The sequence below is a fragment of the Phoca vitulina genome, unplaced genomic scaffold (assembly GCF_004348235.1).
Source record: "Phoca vitulina isolate PV1807 unplaced genomic scaffold, GSC_HSeal_1.0 scaffold19, whole genome shotgun sequence".
NCBI lineage: Eukaryota > Metazoa > Chordata > Mammalia > Carnivora > Phocidae > Phoca > Phoca vitulina.
The window spans coordinates 21,337,861-21,362,700 of record NW_022589722.1 but is presented as its reverse complement, the minus strand read 5'-3'; the positions used below and the strand labels follow the sequence as shown (position 1 = coordinate 21,362,700).

The 24,840-nt window shown below is 47.7% G+C and overlaps 1 protein-coding gene and 1 non-coding gene across 5 annotated transcripts in view; both read left to right on the top strand.

Moving 5' to 3' along the window:
* LARGE1 (LARGE xylosyl- and glucuronyltransferase 1) overlaps positions 1 to 24,840 on the top strand; it is a 522,066-nt gene that overhangs the window by 183,203 nt on the left and 314,023 nt on the right. The window lies entirely within an intron of this gene.
* LOC116640167 lies at positions 2,967 to 3,104 on the top strand. Its single transcript, XR_004300992.1, has one exon. It is a non-coding gene; the product is annotated as a small nucleolar RNA SNORA76 (small nucleolar RNA).

Below are 24,840 nucleotides of genomic sequence, written 5' to 3'. Positions count from 1 at the left end.
CAGGAGATGGCCAAAGGGGTTCTTTCCGAGGGTCCCGTGGGGCGGTATCTGGGGCTGCATCATTCTCAGCCTGCTCAGGAGCCTCTGCCTCATTACTGCGGAGGTCTGGTCCAGTCGGCCTGTGTGCACAAACGTCCGTTTGCTGGTGGTCTCTGCTCGGTGATTCTGTGGACATTTCCAGAGCCAGGCACCCATTGGTTCCCTTGTTTCTATCTCTGGCTTTCTCAGATGTGCTAACTCTTGTGGATTTTTATGGGGGTACTCGCCCCAGGGCCTGCACGGTACTACCAAAATCACAACAGTGACATCAACCACTTGGGAGTGTGGGTAGCCTGTGGGAGGCAGCTCCATCTGGAAACTAAAAAGGGAAACAACAATCCTCTTCTTTTACTTCTAGATTTTTCTGTATCTTTGCAGGTAGACAGGGCCAAGTAGGGAATTTACAAATTGACACCTTTTTTTTTTTTCCCCCAAAGCAGCTTGATTCTTTTTTCTTTTCTTTTCTTTTCCTTTTTTTTTTTTTTTTAAGTTCCGTTGATTCCAAAGAACTGGGAGCAAAGAGGAAGGTTGGCTGGGAAGCCAGAGCAATTGGAGAAAGGAGTGGGGAATGATGCATATGTCCCTGGAGTCTTGCATGCTTGGAAGATCTTGGTTGTGTACTGCAAATGTAGCCATAAACCCCAGCAAGAGGAGCCCTATAACCATTTCCAGCTGTTAACACCTGGAGACTTTCTAAGTTACAATGAAAAGAGCCTCTCTGGCAAAGCCAAACTTGACTTTATGAATTTTATTATATGTGGCTTGGCTGCTTTTCATACTCACTTGGGCATTCCCTGTATTTCAGTGACGGACGCCTGGTCAAAACGGTCAGGCTGCTGTGCCAGAGGGCAGGTGTGATCCTGGGACGGCTCCCTTCAGCAACTGGCAGGATGACAAGGAAAAAGACCCATCCTTCTAGTGGCAGGACCGTGAGGAAGGGAAGCTGGGGTGGGTTTTTCCTTGTCTCCATCCCATTTCTTTATCAGTCATAAGGTTCTTCAGCTGGAATTGGTCTTCTGTGTCAATTCTGGATCTCCTGAGATGATAGCATTCTTACTTGATGATGGAGGTAATGATTTCTTTTTCAGGCTGCTTTCGACCTGCAGTTATTACTAAGATGTGAGCTGGTGTCGGATCTAAAAGAACCTATGATGGTCGCTGCCTTAGGGCAGAAAAGGGCCAACCCATGGGTTTCTGTCTGTGTATTTTGAGGCAAAGGACTTCTAAGATAGTAGGTTAGTTGTGCAAATGATCTGGGACCCGGGTATCTGGTCTTGGTTTGCTGAATCTTTTCCTTTCTTTAAAGCGATTCTGTCAATTTTTACTAGAGTCTCGCCTGCTGCCTCCAGAGGAGAGTCTGAAATTACATCAAGTTATTTGTCTTATAATCTATGAGTCTTCACGAGGCCAAGACTGACTTGCCCCAGGTCACACATGGAGTTAACTGGCAGAGCCAGGACTTGAACCTGTGGCTTCTTTCCCATCCTGATGCTCTTGCCCTTAGAAGGGAGCTCCTTCTGCTTTCTAGGAACTGTGCCCTTTCTGCTCCCTCCGCACTGCGCAGGCTACCGCTGAGAGAGGCCTTCCTGTTCTCTTCCAGGCTCTGATGAGAGGGCCCCTCTTAGGCACCACTAGACGGGTAGGCTGGAGGCCTGTGCAGGGACATGGGCTGATCCTTGTGCTCCTTGTTCGTGTAATGGGAAGCAGCCCTCAGAAGGACATGTATTTGTATGCAGCTACTTGGATGGCATTGAAATAAACACAGCACTTGTCAAACTACACAGCCGGGGAAGATGAACCGAAATGGAATGCTGACTTTTCTCACCACCATCTTTGGAAACCTCCTGCCTTCCTTGCCACCCACCTGGTGGTGGTAACTGTTTGGGGCAGTCCAGCCTTGCAGTGAAATGCTTCGGTGTCGGAGACCGCCCTCTCTGTTCAGATCCATTTATTGATGGATAGGTTTATAATCTGTGGAACTGGTGAGGGGAGTCACTTCCGGGGGCTTCATTGCTTTCATCTATAGACTGGGCAGATCCATGCCTTGCTCAGATTTCGACTGGCTGGCTGACCATGGACTTGGGAGGATGTGCTGGTTTACGTAACAGAGAAGTACGCAGTCTCGTCCCTGGTCTGTGGTTATCTTAATAAGTGAAAGCTGTTGTAGCCGGGTGGGATAACTCAGAGGTCTGAATAATTCAGCAGACGCAGCAGAACCGGGGGGGATTCGGGGACTTAGCATCTTCTCCCTGCCCTGTCTCAAATACAGCTCAAGATAGTGATAGCGCGTAGGGGCAGGTTGCTTTACTTGACGCGACCTCACTCTTCTCGTCAACCCAATGGGGCGAACGGAGCACCGTGGGCTGTTGAAACGGGAGCGCGGAAGGGGAGGCGGCCGGCTCCGCGCTGGGATGCAGTCACGGCTCAATCAGTGGCTGTTGGAGCCCAATTGCTGGCAACGCCAACAGCGCTCTTTCTGGAGAGTAAGCAGCGAGTTCGCCATAGGAACTATAAATTGTGCTTTTACCCTTTAACTCAGTGATTCTATTCTTAGGAATGTACTGTCCCCAAATATAGATCCTCAAAGAAAAGGGGGAGCAGGGAAGCGTGGAGCCTGTCAGAGCGGTTCCCAGCCCTGCGAAAATAGCTCCGGATTGAAAACTCCGCCCGCACGTGCCCTCCCCCACCCCCCACCCCTGGGCCGCCCTCCGCGGGGGTTTCAACACCACCCAGAGCGCCCTCTCTGGCCGCGGAGAGAGTGCGCGGCTTGGAATTTGTGGGATGTCCCCGCGGCGAAACACTGTTGTAACTGAAGCCCGCAGAGGGCTAGGGATTTTTTGAAATACGTTCTGCTGTCTGCGGAGCGAGCACCCTTCTGCGGGGTGGGGGGGTGGGGGGGTGGCTCCCCTGCTTCGGTGGCAGCCGAGGCACTGCCGTGGAACCTCCGCAGGGCCTGGCCCATGGCCTCCGGGGGCTGGTGGCGGTGCCAGAGCAAACCCAGCTTGTTCAGATCCAGGGCTGCTTAGAGGCCACCTAAGCAATCCCTTTGGCAGCGAGTGACATTGGGCAAAAGGCGCAGCTGTCAGAGGCCCTGAAGAGGTGGACGTGGGCGGAGGGTGTGATACACGCACGGGGTGAGGGGGGAAGGGCACGGAGCCTGGAGGCTGGCTGGAATTCTACATTTAAAGCCTTTCCGTGTGCAGGCAGAGACTTGCGCAGATTTGGGGGAGGGGGGACGCATGGGGAGATGGAGTATCTCTTCTCCTCTGCCTGGCACTCTCTGATGGGCCCTGTGCCTTGTGACAGTGGTGCCCGAGGAGTGGGACTCAGTCACTGGAGACTCAGCCGCGAAGGAAATGTTCACAAAGCTTTTGGCCCCGAGTGAGCATTCAATACACCCTAGGTTGCCTTTCCCCTTCCTGGAGGCCAGGCGCAGGGGTGGTGGGGAGGGAGCATCTGAATCGGATCTTTTTTAGGCATAGGGCAATCCTCCATCCAGGATTTTGGAGGGGACACTCTCAACCCGCAGCGCTGTCCAGCTTTCTGCACCTGCAGGCTCCTACCTGAGCGCAGCCCCACTGTGCAGGTGTGCCTCTTCCAAAACCGTAGAGTGGCCCTGGGGGGGCTGGCAACAGAGTTCCAGATTCCAGTGGGTTATTCCTCCTTCTCATAATGTCATTACAGTCCACGATAAAAAGAAACGAGTCAATAAAATGGAGAATTAGACGTGTGGCAATTCCCGAGATTTAAGATCTAAAAATGTGACGTTTCAGTGCTTTCACACGGGCAATCGTATTATATCATCCCTCTGCTTAATATCCTTTAGCGGCAGCTCCACATTGAGGATAAAATGGAAACTCAGCCTGGTGCACAGATCCGTTCATGGTTTGGCCCCTGGCTGCCCCCTTCCTCAGTTTCATTTTTTTGTGACTTTTCTTTAGCATTCCTGAAGATGCCCCTCAGACGGCATATGTGTGTTAATTTCGCATTGCTCCTATAAAGAATTACCACGAACTCCGCGGTTTCAAACAACGCAGAGGCATTCTTTCCTACTCCTGGAGGTCAGAAGTCCAACATCCGTCCCTTTGGGCTGAAGTCAGGGTGTCACAGGGCCGGTTCCTTCGGGGGGCTTTGAGGGGACAATCCGTTTCTTTGCTTTTGCTCAGCTTCAAGTGGTTGCCTGCATTCCTTGGCTTGTGACCCGTTCCTCCGTCTGTGAAGCGTTACCACTCCAATCTCTGCCTCCGTGTCAAAATGACTTGTCCTCTGATGCCAATAGCTCCTGCATGTGTCTTAAAGATCTTGTGATTGCGTTGGGCCCGCCCAGATCACCCAGGATAATCGCCCCGTCTCAAAATCTTTAATCATACCTGCAGAGTCTCTTTGGCCTCATACTGTAACATTCACGGCAGCCTCGGAATTAGCCTTGGGCATCTTTGGGGGATCATTATTTAGCTTAACCCAGTGCAGTTCCCTGGTCTTTCTGTACCTAGTGTTCTCGCTGCCTGGGACACCTTTTCCTGCTGCTTTTATGAGGCTGATCCCTAGTTACTCTCCAGAGCCCAGTCCCCGGGTCTTCTCTCTGAGAAGACCTCCTCCATCTCCTGCCCTGTTGATCTGGTAATGTGCTTCTCCTGCCTGCCTGGCACCTTGAGCCTGTGCCCTTCCGCACTGTCTGATCAGGTTTATTTGTCTGCCCGTCCCAGTAGTCCTTGGGAACAGAGACTGCACTGTCTTTGCCTTGCTATCCGTACCATGCGGACCACTGGCTGCACTTCATAGGCACAGGATGGTGGATGCCCAGAAATCGGGGGCCAGGGCAGGAACCAGGCTGCCCGCTGTGGAGACCTCCAAAGCAGAAGCCCTCTGTCCTGATTTCCACACAGCCTCATCGGCCTGGAATGCGTTTCCTCTTGGGAACTGCAGTCCCCTGGGCTTCAGCGTGTCAAGGTTCCATGTTTTCCTGTCCCTTCAGCTGTCTAATTCCCTCTTTGTTGGGCTGCAGTAGATTAGCTTCCGTAAAAGCGAATAGACAATTTCCTATTAACATTTATATTGCTTTTCTTTTCTATTTCTTGGCGAGGCTCTGAGGACTGGGACGGCTGCGGAAAATGTTCTTTCATCTAAATAATGTCCCTGTTGGGGGCTGGATTCTGGCTTTTCGCTGGGCTGGGGAGAAGAGTGGGTGGGGTGGACTCATGCGCCCAGGAAGAATTAAGGCACAGAAGCCAATCCAGAAACTGCAAGCTAGAGTCTGTAAATGTATATGGAGCACCCACTGTGTGTCTGCTCCCGCGCTCGGTCTTGGTGTGAAGGATCAGTGTCTAGCGTTTATTAAATGGTTACTATGTGCCAAGCATTGTTCCAGGTGCTTTAATTTTATCACCTCCTTGGCTTCTTGGAACTACCTTGTGAAACATGAGTCCTATCATCTGAGTTTTACAGGTGAAGAAACTGAGGCAGAGAGAGGTTGCCTTCCATGTTCAAGGTCACGCTCTAGTAAGTGACATGGCTCCAGAGCTGACCGAGAAGGCCCAGTCCAGTTCCTTCTCCCCAAAATGCTCATGGTCTGGAGGTGGCATCTGCGCTGGGTGTGCGCACTCAAAGGCGAGTGGGAGATCTGTGGGTTTTCTGGGATTTTGAAGGGCATTCCAGGCAGAGGGAATAATGAAAACAAAAGCAGGGAAGTGTGAAAGTAATTATTTTGTTCAGGGAAGAGTGCGTAGCAAGCAATTAGGGTAGTATAGGTTGCTTTTAAAGTTGTCGGAAGGGATGACTGGGTGAGACCTGGAAGGACAGGAAGATGTAGCTGGAGGATGGATTTCCCACTCTGTGGTCCGGAGGTGAGCAGCCGGAGGTGAGGAGGAGGAGGTTGACAGTAGTGTCTCCCCAGCTGTACTGGGCATACACATTTCCTGGTCCACAAGCCTGGGGTGGGCCTGCGAGTCTGCTCCTCTGACTGGCTCCCTGATGACTCTCATGTGCTGGGTACCTGGACTGCACTGCGGGGGGAGGGTGTGGAGGGGGCTGCAGGTCTGGGGCCGGGGGTGGGTATGGGGGTGAAGATGCTTGGAAATGAGCCCCACCCCATGCTGTCAGGCTAAAAGGTCCGATGGCTCTGTGATAATGTTCTCCAGAAGAATGGCAGCAGATGGAGAGGAAAATGGGGGCTTGGGGCAAAGGTGTTCAGTGAAGGAGGAGAAGGACCCTGTAGTGCCGCAGATTAAGAGGAGGCCGGTGGAAATCGTGGTGAGTCAGGGACAGTGAGGTGCCACGGCATGTGACAGCAGTCCCCAGTAATGGTGGCTTAAACCAGAGGGAAGTTGATTTCTCTCCCCCACATCCAAGCAGTCGGGATGTTGGCAGTAGGTTCGTTTAGTAGTTTAAGGGTGTCATTCACAGAATACTCTATTTCGGCTTTGCCATCCTCAGCGATAGGCCCCATACCTCAGCATCCAATATGGCGCTAGAGCGTCAATGTCTTCAGTGTAGGCCGGCAGCCAAGAAGAAACGGGGGAGGCTGCCAGAACGGGCACACATTGCCACCGGCAAACTGCCTGTAAGTGGCCTTCCTGAAGTCCCATAGCCATGCTGAGCTGCTGTAGAGGCCATGATAGATAGTGTTGTCCCTGGCTGCTTTGCTTCCCTGAATGTAAGCAGGGTTCTGTTCCTAAGCAGGAAAGGGACAATGGACCTGGGGTGGCAACGGGGCAGTCCTTGCCACAAGCAGCGTCCGTGGTGGGGACTTAAGGGGGGGCGGTTCTTATAGTGTGTGTGAGGGATGGCCCCTTACGCTCACAGGACTCTGAATCTTCTTGTGCCCTTTTCTTCTCCTGGTTCCTTGGGGTGCGGGTCATTCTCCTCTGTCATAGAGAACCCATCTAAAACCTTCTTCCCCTAGAAGATTCCATTCCACGGCCACCTCCTCCGAGAAGCCCACCAGGACTCTTGAATCAGAATTTCTCCTCCATCTCCTGAACAGAGCATGGTATTAGCACCTCTGTCAGCCATCCTCTCATTCTGTTTTCTGTTTTACTTAGTCATTGGCACGTGTACTTCTTTAGAATGTGAGGCACATTCAGCTCCCAGCACAGTGCCTGGTGCACCATGAATTCCTAGGACATTTTAGTTCAACTTGCATGAGTAGTTAAGTTTGAGTGCTCAAGCTGATGGCGCTGGGAGTTTTTCTTAGAGCAGTGCTTTTCAAACTCTAGTATGAATCAGAATCAGCTGGAGGGTGTATTATAACAACCCTGTACCTCCTCTCTGATTTAGTAGGTCTTTGGTGGGGGTGTGGGGGCTTAGAGTGTGCATTTCTACCAAGTTCCCAGATGATGCTGATGCTCCTGGTCCTGGGACAACCCTTCGAGAACCACTGTCCTTGAGAAACACACAGATTTACTGCTTTCCCCCAGGGGAACCTGCAATGTAAATCAGGCCTGACAACAGACTTGGGGATTAAATACAGAGAAAATAAGTCAAGGGATAAACCAACAGAGAAATATTTGGGGTCGGGGTGCTTTGGAGTCTTGTTTCCCAATTTTTTTTTACCAAGCGAATTCTGTTTCATCTAAACCTAGATGCTGCCAATTGTAAGATGCACTGTTACTTTATATAAAGCCAAGAAATTAAAAAAGGCTTTTAATTAAACTGCGACACAAGGCTTTCTTATCCTGCTGAATCTTTCTTTTGTACTTATTGAAAGGGCCCTTTTAGACCTAATTAGATGGGTTTTTATCATATTTTACTGCTCTGCTTACATATAAAGCAAAGTGTATTGGCAAATATGTTGATTCTGGTATTCCTAAAGCTTCTTTACATTGAGTCTGGCTCTTCAGAATGCTTTCTCAGCTCTTGTCCTTGCCATCTCTGTCTTGCTACATTGTATCCTCTTCCTCACCTTTGTGAGCACTTGAGCCCACTTTGCAGCTCTGTGGAACTATCATCCTCCTGGCTTCTCTTTCAGGAATGTTGCGAGCACACATCTGATTCTCCACCTCCTCCTGCCTCTTCCCACAACCATTTGGTTCATAGGGTTGAAAGACTGCCCTCTTCCTCGCTCTCCAGGATTTCTACTGAAGCCACAGACATCCGTTCTGCAAGTTCTGTAGACTTGCTAGTCGGGGCAGTCACGTTACCACTGCCCTGTGGTCCTGTTCCTGCTGGAAGCTTCTTGATGTCAAAGATGTTAGAATGTGAAAACCACTTGGTCTTAGACTCGATACATTTTTTTTTTTTTTTTTGAATGATCACCACAGGCTGGGCACATGTTTTTGCGGTCATGGCTTTTCACATAACTGGTCTGTTAGTATTTATGACAGTTGTCCCAGGTCAACCCCATGACCTATTTTATAGCTGAGGACGTTGGGTCCCCATCAAACATGCAAACAGGCATTCATTCGCTCCCCAACTATTTATTGAGCTCCTACTATGTGCCAGCCACTATTATAGGCACCGGGAATACTGAAGTGGAAAATTTTCCAGGGGAATAGTCAAGAAATAGATCTGCAAGATTAAATCACTTAAGTGCTATAAGAAAAAGTAAGTCAGGGTATGCTGGGTGTTAGGGAAGGCTTTTTGAGTAGATGCTAGAGTGAGGTGAAGGTATACACTATACAGATATCGAAAGGATACAGATTTGAACCAGAGGGAATTCCAAGTGCAAAGGTCCTGTGGCAGGAATGTGTTTGTCTTATTTGAGGAATAGGAAGTCAGTACTTTTCTACAACACTTCTGACCCCAAATGCTTAAGAGTTTTTTCCCACCAGTTGTCCATCTCCAGACAACAACTGGATATCCTACAATTCCATTTTGACACTAACTATCCAGAGTTAGTACAGATCCCACAGGTTAAGGGCTCTACCCCATAAGACTGTTCCTACTTCATACTCTAGTCACAAGACCCAGGTTGCTACCTATACTTTTGACCAACCAGCTATAAATTCGGTGGCTCCCACAACCCCCTCTGGAACTCAGCAAAGTGCTTTACTTACTATTGCGGTTTTATTTTGAAAGAGCCCAAATGGAAGAGATGCATAAGGCAGGGTACGGAGGGGGCGGACGGAGGTTATGCATGTGCCCTTCCCTGGCATGCTGCCTTCCCAGGACCTTGATGTGTTCATCAACCTGGAAGGTGTCTTAACCTTGTCATTTAGGGGGGTTTATGGAGGCTTCATTACATAGGCATGATTGATGAAATCATTGACCATTGGGGCTTAATTCTATCTCCAGCCCCTCTTCCTTCCCTGGAGGTTGGGCATGGGCTGGGGCTGAAAGTGCCAACCCTCTAATTGTGCCTCGTTCTTTCTGGTGACCAGTACCCATCCTGAAGCTACCTAGGGGTCCCCAGCCACCAGTCATCTCATAAGCATAAACAGGACACTCTGGGATGATAAGAGAGTCCAAGGGATTTTTGGAGCTGTGTGCCAGGAACTGGGGACAAAGACCAAATATATGTGGATCACAGCAAGGAAGCCAGCTATGCTGGAGCAATGGCAGCTCGAAAAGGTTTGATAAACGGGGCGCCCGGGTGGCTCAGGCATTAGGCATCTGCCTTGGGCTCAGGTCATGATCCCAGGGTTCTGGGATCGAGCCCTGCATCAGGCTCCCTGCTCCATGGGAAGCCTGCTTCTCCCTCTCCCACTCCCCCTGCTTGTGTTCCTGCTCTCGCTATGTCTCTCTCTGTCAAATAAATAAATAAAATCTTTAAAAAGAAAAAAAGGGGGTTGATAAACAGCATATGTTAGGATGTGGCTGAGCTGAAATTTTTAGATCTTTGAGCTCCAAGTCTGGAGTTTGTCCACATGCAGGTAAATGTGAGAAGTCATCGCGGGACTACACCTCTCTCTGTTTACTGGAGTGAATTTAATCCTTTAGGAAACATCTTGATTAATTCAGCTCCAGTAGCAAGTAGCTGTGCCGCAGCAGAAAAATGCGCTCCTCATTGTCACCATTATGCAGCCCAGAAAGTGCCCATGGTGTCTGGTTCCTGAGCAGCGGTCTAACCAACCCAGGTGGAGGTGACTGCACCCATGGGAAAGTGGGCAAAGGAGGCGACGAGAAAGCAATACAAACATTTCCTTCCCAGGGCATGTTCTCAAAATAGAATACGGGACTTTCAACTCTTTTTTCTTTGAAGAACACAGCGCCAGAGAGAGACTCTGGCAGCACACTCTAGAAGAAAGGACAGAGATCAGGGTTTTGATCCCAGCTCTGCCAGTAATTAGCCATGGGACTCTATCTATTAGAGTTCAGTTACAGACAAGAGAATACACTAGTTTAAACAGAAAAGGATCTATGGCCATTATTGGGTGCAGAATTCCGGGAGAAGCTAGAGGCACAGGCTCTAAGCCGAGCTGTGAGGACCAGTTCTCCACACCACACAGAAGCAGACCACCAGGGAGACTGTGGTTAAGCAGCCGCTGAGACCACTGCCCCTTGAAGACCACACGCTGTGTGCTGGGATTGGGGTCAGCAGTACGGGCATCATGTTTTCTTGATATTCATAACGTTCAAGACCAGACTCCAGGATCTAACTACAGACGCCTTGGAAAGGAACGAATGTCCCATGCTTATGCTTGCCAGAAAAGAGTAGAAGCAGTAGGAGAGCTGCCCCATCTCCTGATGTCCATCTGTGCCTTTCCAGTCTCCCAGGATTGGGTCTGTGTGGTGGAAACTCAGTTTTGCAGTGGGCATCCAGGAGTTAGAAGTTAATAGGTATAAAGGAGCTTAGAAAATGTCTGATGTGGCTCTCGATTTATGTAGAGGAAAATACTAAGAAAATCCTATTGTAAATAGGAGCAGGTAAAGGGATGCAAACAGAGGTAAGGTTTCCATACTTAAACCGGTGGTGTGTCAGCCCCAGGACACTTTGATTTGGTAAATCATGCAGGTATAACAGAATATTTAGAGCAACCATTAAAAAAGCCATACAAAGAAATACACTAAAACAAACAAACAAACAAACACAACAGCACAACACTGTAAGTGAATCAAAATGGAATTCTAAAAACTGTTTGAGGACCCCGCAGAAAGGCAGGAAAAGACACGAGATGCTATCACAAGCCCACCAGAATGGCTAAAATTAAAAAGACTGACAACATTCAAATGTTGGCAAGGATGTGGCACGAGGTAGTTCTCCTACATTAGCTTGGTGGGGGTATCAGATGGTTCATCCACTTTGAAAAGGGGTCTGGTAATTTCTTCTAAAGCTAAACATCTATCCTCTGACCCTTCGGTTTCAGTTGTGATCCTTGCCAAAAAAACCCCAGGTGTTTGTCAATAAGAAAATGGATAATAAACAGACAAACTGCAACATATTAATAGAGTGACCTGTCACTCGTTGAACAATAGAACGAAACCAACAACTGGTATGCGCAACGTGAACGAATCACAGAAATATTACACTATGAAAGAAGGCTTAGCCAAAAGCATATACTTCATGATTCCTAATAGATGTACCTATTTATAATGGGAATAAATCAGAAAAATGATTGCTTTTGGGGAGTGTAGGCAGAGACGGGGAGGGGGTGTGAGTAAATTGCATCATCACTCCAGAATGTTCTGTGTCTTAAAAGGGGTTTAGGTTTTACATTATAATAAGGTACCTTTTTTGGGCGCCTGGGTGGCTCAGTTGGTTAAGCGACTGCCTTCGGCTCAGGTCATGATCCTGGAGTCCCAGGATCGAGTCCTGCATCGGGCTCCCTGCTCGGCAGGGAGTCTGCTTCTCCCTCTGACCCTCCCCCCCCTCATGTGCTCTCTCTCATTCTCTCTCTCTCAAATAAATAAATAAAATCTTTAAAAAAAATAAAAATAAAAAAAAATAAGGTACCTTTTTCCTCCAAAAAGAAAAAAATACACATTACTGAACCATACCATAGTGCCTAGGGAATAATGTGCTGGTGACTACCTTGCTGTTTTGAAATGGCATTTTTTGAAAAAAGATGGGTTGGTGGATAGATGGGTGGATGTGATAAAACACGGTTAAGTTATTAGTGTAGAATGTAGACATGGGGGGGATATACATGTTCACTGTAAAATTCTTTTACCTTTACGGTGTGCTTAAAAATTTCATAAGGAAATGTTAAAAAATTTTTTGAAAAAATGGGTAGGATGTATGGTTCCTTCCTTTCCTGCGTCAGGTAGCTGTTGGCTGTTGAGAAAGTCATCCCAGCCGCCCAGCACTACTTTGTGGGATGAGGTGACTTTTGCTGAACAAGATAGCACCAAGGACTCATAATTTAGGTGACTGAAGTAGCTGGGATTGGGGATATAGTGTGGATGCACCCATCCACAGAAGATGCCCAGTAAGTACTTAATCTGTTTCTCTTACTCTGTAATGATAGTCCCAAAGTCGGTGCCAGCCATGCAGAGACTGCATCTAGGCATTTCCGTGATAAGGTTAAGTGCAAGCTTTTATAGTTGGACGAAATCCTGGTGGGGGTGGGTGGGGGAAACCTATCTAATCCTATTTTATCTTTTTGTGAATGTACCTAAATCAATTTGGTCATTTAAAAATCTTAGCCGATTTTATAGGTAATAATAGTGGCCAAAAAGTCTGAGTTGGACAAGGGTTAGTTTCCCACTGTAACCTCCCTACATTCATTAGCCAATATGCACCAAGTGATTCAGGCCACCATGAAAATATCAATGATGTTTCTGTCCTCTGTCCTTTGAGATGCTCTGGCTACCATCTTACAGAAAGGATCACAAGAGGCGGACATGGCAAAGTTGCAGGGCCCATTGCTGTTGTGGTCGTAGCTGGTGTCTAGGCAGATAGAAGTCTTTCCAAACAGTGGCTGGAAACAAGACTGCTTAGGGATCCACCCCTAAGACGCCATTACTGAGGATGGGCAATCTCTCTAGATTTGCAGTCTGTTTCTGGAATGGTGGAGACAATCTCTAAAATGTTTTGGCCTGTCCACATTTCTTGAAAACATCTCACCAGTGAGAGCTCTTTTCTAAAATTCCACCTGCCATTTAACAAGCCACTGTGTCACCAAGAAAACCCCATTCCAAAATTCACTAGATCCAGATCCATTCCAAAATTCACTAGATCCACACCTTACTTCTTGCTTCTGGGTTGAGTTCCTAGTAGAGTGCATCTTGTTTGTTTAATGAAACTTAACCACTGTAACTACTTTGAAGAGTATACTTCCATGGCATTAAGTACATTCGTGATGTTGGGTAACCATCACCACCATTCATTTCCAGTAGTGCTTTATCATCTTAAATAGAAGCTCTGTGTTCATTAACCAATAACTCCCCGTTCCCTGCTCCCCCAGCTCCTGGCAACTTCTACTTTGTTTCTATGAATGTTTCTATTCTAAGTACCTCATAAATGTGGAATCATACAATATTTGTCCTTTTGTGACTGGCTTATTTTACTTGGCAGAATATCTTTAAGGTTTGTCTATGTTGTAGCATGTGTCAGAATTTCCTTTTTAAATTTTCCTTTTTAAATTCCACTGTATGTATGTGTAGTGCGTTTTGTTTATCCCTTCATCTGTAGATGAACATTGGGGTTTTTCCATCTTTTGGTGATTTATAGATAAGACTGCTGCCTCTTGTTTTTTTCTAATACTTAAAGTTCATAGAATGTACATATCAACACTACACTTTTAGGGTGATATTTACATAGGTTAAGTTTATATTTACATTGCAAAAACCCATATAATACTTTTAACAAAATAATGTATTGCAATAAGCATTAAGTTATAGACCAGATACAATAGGCAGAAAATCAGAATCCTCCATAGAGCTTTTAGAAGCCTCCAAGCCTCAACAAGATGGGGATGTGGGTCCAGGATGTTGCTGGTACGAGGAAAGGTCACCGTGCTGTATGCACAGCAACTGTTTGCTGACCGTTGCATGAGTAGTTTCCTGATCAGGAAGCAACATTTTTAAGTATTTCACATCCTAACAGGAGAATGTGTCACTTCTATATAGGTGTTCTATGCTTATGATGTCTTCCTTACATTTTAGGGACTTGAGTGGGAGGAGGGAGTTGGCTTAACATGCAGTGCATTAGAAGTTTTAATTGTAATTTTAATTTATAATTTTAATTATAATGCTTCCCATGTAACATTGTGGGAAATTGGTTCCATGTTAGCTTTTTTGGCACAAAACGTTTTACCTTTCAGGGATGAATTATTGAAATAACAAGGGAGAGGCTTGCCTTTTAGAGTATATTACAGATACTGTATGTAACACTGCTCATTTTGAAGAGGAGAAGAAATAGGGGTGCAGAGTGGGAAAGAGATCTGGTCCCCTGGGAGTCCTTAGGGTTATCTCGAGAAGAGTGGGGTCACCCTCCCAGGCCATAGCTCTTCCTGGTTCCTTAGGGGTCTCCCATTGTCTGCATGTTTGAACCACTGAAAGAACTGGCCCAGAGAGTAGGAGTAGTTGTGGCCTTTGCAAACACTTGTGAGGAAGCTGCCACGATGGGCCAGACACGCTGAGAAACGTAGGAGAGATTAGTGGGGCTTGGTCAGTTCTTATGTCCAGGTCTGTGTGGAGATGTATGGCTGTGAGCAGAGAGGCACATGTTTTGCTTGCTTTGCTGACTTGTGTCCTCCAGGCCTGTGAAGAGCCATATTCCAGTTCGGGGCTCACAAGGTTTCTTACTGTGCAGTCAGTATTTGCTGGCAGGAAACCAGTCCACGGGTACCGCCACATCCAATGCTCAGCCACGCTCGTTCTCTCTTCGATCAAGGTCATGTGCATGGCTTGTGGTGGTAGGGTGATGACAAACCTATTTTTTATTCCCTCCTTCCTCTCATCTTTTAGGAAAGGGGGGAAGCCACTCTTCCTGACCAGCAACCTCTTCTCCCTCCCTCCCTCCAAATGCCAACTGGATTCGCGTTTTGCCATCGCGGCTGCTTGCGCACCTGCCTACAGTATGTGGCTGGACTGCGGAAAGCAATTGCACAGAGCCTTTGTGGGGTTTCTGTGTTTCCCTTAGGTACCGTCTGCTCTCTAGCCAAAGGATGATTCCAGCACCGGCCAGGGCTGTGCACTTGACCTGGGGTCCGTGCTTGTGGAGGGGGTTCCAAGCAGGGTCCCCGTGAGCTCTGTTCTGTGCAGCGGCTGTGGCTTTGTGGGACTGGCAGAGTCCAGGAGAGTCTTGGATGGCCGGATGCTGTGTGGGAGAAGAGACCAGAGGGGACTGTGGGGAGGTGGCAGTGTGGGACCCCCTCCCGGCGCTGGCTTTGTTGGCTAGAGGACCCCCACTAAGCCAGATGGAGATGGCACAAAAACTGATCTTGTACTTGGTTGCCTTTATCAGGAAGGTCCCAGGATGTTTTTCCTTTCGCTTTTATCCCTCTTCTCTCTGGTCTCTTTGCTTTCTCACCCCTCTCCCCTGTGCTCTGAGGGGGAGAGGGTGCTCTTCTCGCTCCTTATCGTCCTCTTTTCCCTGCTCTCCTTTCCTCCTTTCTCTCCCCTGGAGTCTCTAGAAGAAGGAGCATGGAGCGTGTTAGAATTCTGCCTCCTCTTGATGAGTATGTGTGGGAGCTTGGGCGCCAGTGTTTTCAGGGGTTAAATGAGGATGTAGATGCGTCTATTCGGGGTTGTCAGGAGGTCTGGATAATGACTGCGCTCACTAGAAATTTTATAGCCCTTACGTTTATATATTACCTATATGTAGTATTCCATTGTGTATATATAACGCATTACACATGGTTCTACATGTGTATACTCGGTCCTCAGGACCACCCACAAGACAGGACCACTGTCTTCAACTCACCAGTGAGGAAACCACGCCTGGAGAGATCAGCCAACTCACTGAAAGTCACACAGCTATATGGTGAAGCTGGTGTTTGTATCCACCCTGCCTGGCTCCACCCTTCACACCATGGCAAGATTACCCATGGAAGCTTCTAGAACATGGGGAGATGAGGGACTAACATTCAGCATCTATGGGTGAAAGTTTTTTTTTTTTAAGTTTTTACTTTAATTTCAGTTAACATCCAGTGTTACATTAGTTTTAGATGTATGGTATAGCGATTCAACAATTCCATACAACACCCAGTGCTCATCACGACAAGTGCACTCCTTCATCCCCATCACCTGTTTCACCCATCCTCCCACCCCCCTCCCCTCTGGTAACCATCGGTTTGTTCTCTATAGTTAAGAGTCTGCTCCTTGATCTCTCTCTCTTTTCCCCCCCTTCGCTTGTTTTGTTTCTTAAATTCCACATGAGTGAAATAATATGGTATATGCCTTTCTCTGACTTATTTTGCTTAGCAAATATATACTTTCTAGCTCCATCCATGTCATTGCAAATGGCAAGATTTCATTCTTTTTTATAGTATTCCATTGTGTATATATAACGCATCTTCTTTATCCATTTATCAATTGATGGACACTTGAGCTGCTTCCATATCTTAGCTAAACATACGGGTGCATGTATCCCTTTGAATTAGTGTTTTTGCATTCTTTGGGTAAATACCCAGGAGTGCAGTTGCTGGATCATAAGGTAGTTCTATTTTTAACTTTCTGAGGAACTTCCATACTGTTTTCCAGAGTGTACGCCAGTTTGCATTCCCACCAACAGTGCAAGAAAAAGGTTCCCTTTTCTCCACTTTCTCACCAACACTTATTGTTTCTTGTGTTGTTGATTTTAGCCATTCTGACAGGTGTGAGGTGATATCTCATTGTAGTTTTGATTTGCAGTTCCCTGATGATGATGTTGAGCATCTTTTCATGTATCTGTTGGCCATCTGGATGTCATCTTTGGGGAAATGTCTGTTCGTACCTTCTGCCCATTTTTTAATTGGATTTTTTGGGGGTGTTGAGTTTTGTAAGTTCTTTGCATATTTTGGATACTAACCCTTTATCAGATACCTTCTCTCATTCCATAGGTTGCCTTTTAGTTTGGTTGATTGTTTCCTTCTCCGTGCAGAAGCTTTTTATTTTGATGTAGTCCCAGTAGTTTATTTTTGCTTTTGTTTCCCTTGCCTCAGGGGATCTATCTAGAAAAAAGTTGCTATGTCTGATGTCAGAGGAGTTATTGCCTGTATTCTCTTCCAGGATGTTTATGGTTTCTGGTCTCACATTTAGGTCTTTAATCCATTTTGAATTTATTTTTATGTATGGTGTAAGAAAGTGGTCCAGTTTCCTTCTTTTGCACGTAGCCGTCCAGTTTTCCCAGCACCATTTGTTGAAGAGACTATTCCTTTCCCATTGGAGGTATACACACACACACACACACACACACACACACACACACACATATTTTTATTGGAAAGGAATATGAGCTTTATTCAGGAGGCTGGCGGACTCTTGTCCAAAAGTCAGCTCCAAGGTTTCTGCCTGGTCCAAAGATTTTTAAATGAATTTAGGGCAGTTAATCAGTTAAGGGAGTGCAGTGGTCTGTGACAGTTCTTGATTATAATGCAGTCTCGATGGTGCAAGCTACAGACTTAATCACAGCGCTTGGAGGTTGTGTAAGAGGATCTGGTTCCTTGGCGTTCTGGTTGGTGCAGGAGTCCCTGGTGATGTGTAAAAGTGCTCTGTTCTTTCTAGAAAAGAATGTATGATCTGAAACCACAGGCTGGTTCCCTTGGAGTGGTCCCAGGGTTTGGACTCTTCAGGGCTCATTGGGGCCACAGGTGGAGGGACCTTCTTTCAGGAACTGTGATGGATCACCACGAGGAGGAAGTGCAGAGCTTAGCCCCTGAGGGTGTCCAGACCACCTTCCGGGCCTGCATGGATGAGTGCTAACCACAGATGCCTGGAAGTCGTGCAGACCCTCCTGGCTGGCGCCCCCTATGGGCTAACACCATCATAGCTTCTGTGGCTGGAGGCTCCACTCCCCAGGCCACCACTGGATATTCTTCCCTGCTTTGTGGAAGATTAATTGACCATATAATTGTGGGTTTATTTCTGGGTTTTCTCTTCTGTTCCTTTCATCATGTGTCTACTTTTGTGCCGTTACCACACTGTTTTGATGACTGCAGCTTTGTAATATAACTTAAAGTCTGGAATTGCGATGCCTCCAGCTTTCCTTTATTTCTTTCCATTTGCTTTGGCTATTTGGGGGTCTTTGTGGTTCTGTACAAATTTTAGGATTGTTCTAGTTCTGTGAAAAATGCTGTTGGCATTTTGATAGGGACTGCATAGAATGTGTAGATTGCTTTGGGTAGTATGGACATTTTAACAATATTTGTTCTTCCAGTCCGTGAGCATGGAATGTCTTTCCATTTCTTTGTGTCGTCTCCAGTTTCCGGCTGAAAGTTCTTCAACATGCATTGTGAAAGATGCACAGTATATGTATTTTAAAGATGATTTATTCATGTCATTTTTCTCTCCATTTTAATTGTCCTGTTTTGTTTTTTTCTTTTTCCCTTTTCCTTCTTTTTACATTTCTCACGCCCTTCTCAAATCCTGGGGATTTGGCCCCACTCCTCTTCCTCTTTCTTTGATCTTTTCTACTTTTTGGACTCCCCTGTGTATTCCCTTCCCCATTTCCCTTTTGTCTCCCTAAATCTTTCCGCCCACCCTCTGCTTCTTGCCTGTCCCTCTCCCCCTTCTCATCTCTCTCTCTCTCTGCTTTTATCTGTCCCGATACTTGCCAAACCAAATGCAGCAGGGATTGCTGTCAGCCCCCGTTTCCCAGCATGGCAGGAGTGCCGGGAGTCGTGCTAGCCTAGGGCCTCCTATTCCTGGGTGCACAGAACCGGATGGAGTGTGGCTCCGCGAGCATTCACCAGGGTCTGCTCTGTATTTATTCCTGCTGGAAGAGATGCACCACAGGCAGGGGAAGATCCCTATGCAGGACTCCAGCTGAGAATTCAGTCTCCCCCAAGTCAGAAAAGTTCTGTGACGGAATTTTTGCGTTCCTCGTAACTTAGCTAGACACACACACACACACACACACACACACACACACACACACACATTAAAAGCAGTAAATTTGTCACCCTGTACAGTAACACACAGTTCTAAATATGGGCATGGTAGGAAGAGAGATGGTTACTGTGGGAACTATAATTTTTAATTTACTGGCGTGGAGCTCTAAACCAGGGCTTGGTGCTTAATGTAGTGTTTTTACATTTGGATCTGTGCTCAGGAAGGTCATAAAACCTTGCAAAGCTAGGGCCAGTATGGGGGTGGGGGGGATCATTGAAGGAGGTTGGTGGAGGAGAGCTTGAAAAATTAGGGAGGTGGAACAGGGCCAGTCAGTGTGCCCATAACAATCAGAAGGGAAGCAGCAGACGAATCCTGGAGAGCCCAGCTCATCAGCATGGGAGGCTTCATGACCAGCAAGGCTGCTTTTAATCAACTTGCAGCTGAGAGAGCAAGGTCCAGAGAGAGGGATGGTGAGGCTGGGAAGGGGGCTGAAAAGAGAGCACAGCTTTTGGAGCCAGAGGTCTGGGTTCAAATCTCTGCAACACGCGGGGCGCCTGGGTGGCTCAGTCGGTTAAGCGTCTGCCTTTGGCTCAGGGCATGGTCCCAGGGTCCTGGGATCAAGCCCCGCCTCGGGCTCCCTGCTCAGCGGGGAGCCTGCTTCTCCCTCTCCCTCTGCCTGCCGCTCTATTTGTGCTCTCTCTCTCTGTCTTTAAAAAAAAAAAAAAAAATCTATGCAACATGCAAGGGGATTTAGACTCTTGAAACCTGAGCCTGAAGAAATGGACACTTGGGGACCGCTTCCTATGTGCCAGGCACCGTCTTCAGCAAGCGAGGGCTAGTCCATGACGTCTTGTGAGGCAAGTACTCTTCGTATCTCTGCCGGATAGATGGATGTTGTGGAGACGGCATCGGGGCCAGGACTCCATCCCATGCGGTCTAGCTGCAGTTTCTACACTTAGTTTGCTACATTTCGCCGCATTTGAATCCTGACTTGGCTCCTTATCAGCTGTGTTATCTTGGGCAAGTTACTTCACCATTCCTAGCCTTGATTTCCTCCCCAGTAAAATGAGGACAGTAACCCTGTCTGCCTGTGGTTGTGCTGAATCTTGGAGGAGATAAGGAGCATATGCAAGTTCTCTGCAGGCGTGATGTTTGAGTGTTTACCATCGAGGGAGGAGCGGAGTGCGGGCCTTGTTCGAGGAAGATTAGGACAAGAATTAGTGTTGGGGTATTTTTGCTCCTTAGGTGGGCAGCACCCATGTTGGCATGGGGCCCACCTGACAAACAGATCCTCTTCCTACCTCCCACCTCCCCATCCTCCCTGGAAGAGGGAGCGTCAGCCCCACGTGCCCCCCTCCTCCCCCTCCTTCCCACTTTCCCAGGACAAGATGTAACTGAGCCGTCAACAACACCTGCTGGGGTGTTTGGAACTGGCAGAGCTTCTGGTGTGGCTGTCTTGAGCGGAGCGGGATGCGGCACCTCCTTGAACATCCATTCATTCAACAAATATTTATTTTGCACCTACTCTGTGCCACGTATTGCTCTCAGCTCGGGGGGTATACTCATGACCTCATAGAACTTTCCAGTAAGGACAATAGGTAAGAAAGAAACTCTATCAGCTAGCAATGAGCAAGGGAAAGAGATGGAGCCTGAGGGTGGAGAGTGGGGTCCGATAGGACCTCTGACAGGACGTCTTAGAAGAGGCTGGCTGTCTTGAAGCAAAGGCCTGAATGGAGTAAGGGGACAACAGAGATCTGAGGGAAGAGTGTCCGGGTGGAGGGAAGGACAAGTGTGGCTGTCTTAAGGCTGTACAAGCCTGATGTGCTGCAGCGAGAGTAAGGAGGAAGAGACTGGAGCAGAGGTAGCCCCGTGCCGATGGTGTGGAGCTCGCAGATGGTAGAAAGGAGATTGGTTTCTAGTTCAAATGCAATAGGAAGCCATCGGTATCCTGTGGCCAGATAAAATATAGGATGGCCAGTTAAATTTGAATTGTGGATAAGCCCTGGATAATTGTTAAGTTTGGATGGGCATCCCGTATTTTTATTTGCTAAATCTGGCCACCCGACATCAGGGGGCTCCAAGCGGGGGCCTGCTGTGTGGAGAGTGTTGGCTGGAAGGAATTTTGCAGTCAGGGGACCAGGGAGGAGGCTGTTATCCCCAAGACAGAGGTGGGGCTGGTCCAGGCCAGGGTGGCCCGAGTGGACGTGCTGAGAAGTGTGTGGAACTTGATTGTTCCAGGGAAAGAGGGGACTCCAGCAAGGCTGGTCCTTCTAGTTCATGAGAGTCCCCAGGGTCAGCTGTAGACCAGGTGGCCTGCTGTTGACCTGTTGAGCTAAAGATTCAGGTGCCCCGAGAAAGCAGAGCAGTTTGCCACGTTTTTCTGTGTTTGTTTTTACACACGGTAAGTTTATATGCACTCTGCCTTGAGAGGTGAGTCGATAGGTACCATCATAGATGAATACATCATCTTTTGAGCACTTAACCTGTGCCAGGCCCTCTGCTAATTGCTCTTCACGACTGTCTCCTCTTCTGTGATTCCTCCACAGCCAGGTAGGGTCGTGCTGGGATCATGCACAGCTTACAGCCCAGAAGATCGAGGGTCCGAGACAATGTGGCAAGCATGCTACGTGCTTTATTGGCGTCAGGGTTATTTCTCTGTTCCCTACCGTGTTGTGAGCGTGTGAGTCCCAGACCCACAGTCAGCACTCGGCAGCGACATTGTTCTGATGAGGGGCATCTCCTAAAGCTGTCCCTAAGCCTCAGAGCCAGAATCAGAACCCAGCTCCACAACTTTATACAGCAGTGTTCTCAGTCTTGAGTGGGCGTAAAAGCCACTTAAGGGGTTTGTTAAAAATGCATATTCCTGAGACCCATGCCTAGGGGTTCTGGTTTGGTCAGACCAGGGGTGTGGCTCAGAAATGTGCTTTTGAACAAACCCCACACAGTTGAGTCTGATGTCATTATTCCTACACTTGCGTTGAGAAATGCTATGTGACTTTGCCTTAATAATGGCATACAGAGTGATCCAAAGGGGTACGTGCACCCCAATGTTTATAGCAGCAATGTCCACAATAGCCAAACTAGAAAGAGCCTAGATGTCCATCAACAGATGAATGGATAAAGAAGATGTGATATATATATATATATATATATATATATATACACAATGGAATATTATGCAGCCATCAAAAAACCCCGAAATCTTGCCATTTGCAACGATGTGGATGGAACTAGAGGGTATTATGCTGAGCGAAATAAATCAGTCAGAGAAAGACAAGTGTCATATGATCTCACTGATATGAGGAATTCTTAATCTCAGGAAACAAACTGAGGGTTGCTGGAGTGGTGGGGGGTGGGAGGGATGGGGTGGCTGGGTGATAGACATTGGGGAGGGTATGTGCTATGGTGAGTGCTGTGAATTGTGTAAGACTGATGAATCACAGACCTGTACCCCTGAAACAAATAATACATTATATGTTAATAAAAAAAGAAGATAGTAGGAAGGGAAAAATGAAGGGGGGGAATCGGGGAGACGAACCATGAGAGACTATGGACTCAGCAACAAACCGAGGGTTTTAGAGGGGAGGGGGTTGGGGGGATGGGTTAGCCAGGTGATGGGTATTAAGGAAGGGACATGTTGAATGGAGCACTGGGTGTTAAACGCAAACAATGAATCATGGAACACTACATCAAGAACTAATGATGTGACGAATGGTGACTAACATAACATAATAAAAAATAATAATAATAATGCCATATGGAAAAACCCCTGTTCCCCCAGATGCCCCAGTGGGGCATGCTTGGATTCCATCATTTGGGTATCAGATACAATTTTGAATGTAGCATGGGTTACTCATATTCATATTTTCAGGGATTTCCACATGCTTTTAACAGATGCCTCAGGGAAGATCTGCATTCAGTGTTTCAGGCAGAATGGCTTCTGGTTTCTTTCGCATGTTGATGCGCCCTCTCATTTGCTCAGCACCTCCCCTAGTCCCAAGGGTTCCAGCCTCGCCTCCTTTTTTTTTTTTTTTTTTTTTTAAGCCCTTCTCACGTCCAGACCTGCGCTAGCTGCCCCTCTGTGCTTTCCTGAGCCGGATGTGCGCTCACCCCTCCCTGTGTGCACGTTTTTGGGTAGACTTTGGATTGTCTATGTTTTGGCGACATGCCCATCCCAAGGAAAATCTCTGCTGGTAGGAGCTTGGTAAAGTGTGGTGGTTCTACCCCAGGCCCCTGGGAGTCCTTGAAATGGAGGCTATCATCCAGCACCTTGAAGGAGCGAAGTAAAAAGCTCAGAGCCGTGGCTGAGAAAGCGGGAGGGTTGGGGGGCGTGGGGGGAGAATAGAAAGAATATAGCTGTGGGAGGGCAGGTGGGGTCGGAGTGGCATCCTGGGTAAGTATAGGGTGTAGGGAGAAGAGAATAGTGTTATATAAGGAGGTCTCTGCTGCTTAACTGCACGAAGTGGGCAACCTATTTCTCCATCCCTGGGTGTACTAATGAGGATCTAATAATTAGCACTATATACACAGTGAGCTAGGTCCTGAAATTCCCCATTACTTGTCCCCAAATGGGCTACCCCCTTGCTAATAGGCAGTGCCACTCGGGAAACGAATGAAACACCAGATGAGTCCTCAAAGAGAAAGCTTCTTGAGGGGTCCTCCATGGGTTTTTCTCCTGTATCAGTCTTGTTTCTTGAGGGTGGGTCACACCCCGTGGGTGCCAGGGATTTGAAGGATCTAACACATGGGGAGCCTGGGGCCAGTCTTTCAGTCTTTGCTCTCTTATTGGCCTTGGCAACTGTATGGTGGCTCCCCTATGTTCCCTGAGAATTTGTTGTCACCGTGTCCATGGTGGGGAGCTCGGGTGGAGAAGAGATCAGATGCCGGAGAGCAGGAATTCCGGGGGGAGGTGTCCTAGAACACTCCTTCCCTGACCACATTCCACATTCACACTGGGTGTCCCAGCACACGGTGATTTCTGACGCTGCTGACTTGAGGGCCAGTGTATTCGGTACTAAATCTTGCTTTGCGTCTTATTAAAGAGCTGCTCACCATGAAACTGTTCGGTTAGCTCGGAATGGTCTGCTGTCCGTGCCTCCCCGCCCTCCTGGCCTCCATGCCGAGGGGACAGCCTTCAGCCTAGAGCATTCTTGCTGCTGTGACCAGCTGTTAGCACCACTGCTAGTAACATGGAGGTGGCCGCCACATCCTAGACTCGGGGGAGGGGAGGGCTTTACCTGCAGCAAACCCTCGGTTCTATTCTGGTACCTCTGGACCCACGCTTGGGCATTTCATCGCCGGCTGCAGGGAGGGTCCCTGCTACTGCCCCGGTGGTTACGATCCACCTGCTGGGAAGAGAGGCAGGCATAACAGATGGTTCAAAGACCATAACCACCATTTAGGAGCTGTGTGACTTTGGTACCTTGCCTGACCACTCTGTTCCTCAGTTTCCTGTCCTCTGGAGATGATAATAGCATTGGTCTTTTTTTTTTTTTTTTATTGTTATGTTAATCCCCATACATTACATCATTAGTTTTAGATATAGTGTTCCATGATTCATTGTTTGTGCATAACACCCAGTGCTCCATGCAGAACGTGCCCTCCTCAATACCCATCACCAGGCTAACCCATCCTCCCAACCCCCTCCCCTCTAGAACCCTCAGTTTGTTTTTCAGAGTCCATCGTCTCTCATGGTTCTTCTCCCCCTCCGATTTCCCCCCCTTCATTCTTCCCCTCCTGCTACATTCTTCTTCTTTTTTTCTTTCTTAACATATATTGCATTATTTGTTTCAGAGGTACAGATCTGAGATTCAACAGTCTTGCACAATTCACAGCGCTTACCAGAACACATACCCTCCCCAGTGTCCATCACCCAGTCACCCCATCCCTCCCACCCCACCCCCCACTCCAGCAACCCTCAGTTTGTTTCCTGAGATTAAGAATTCCTCA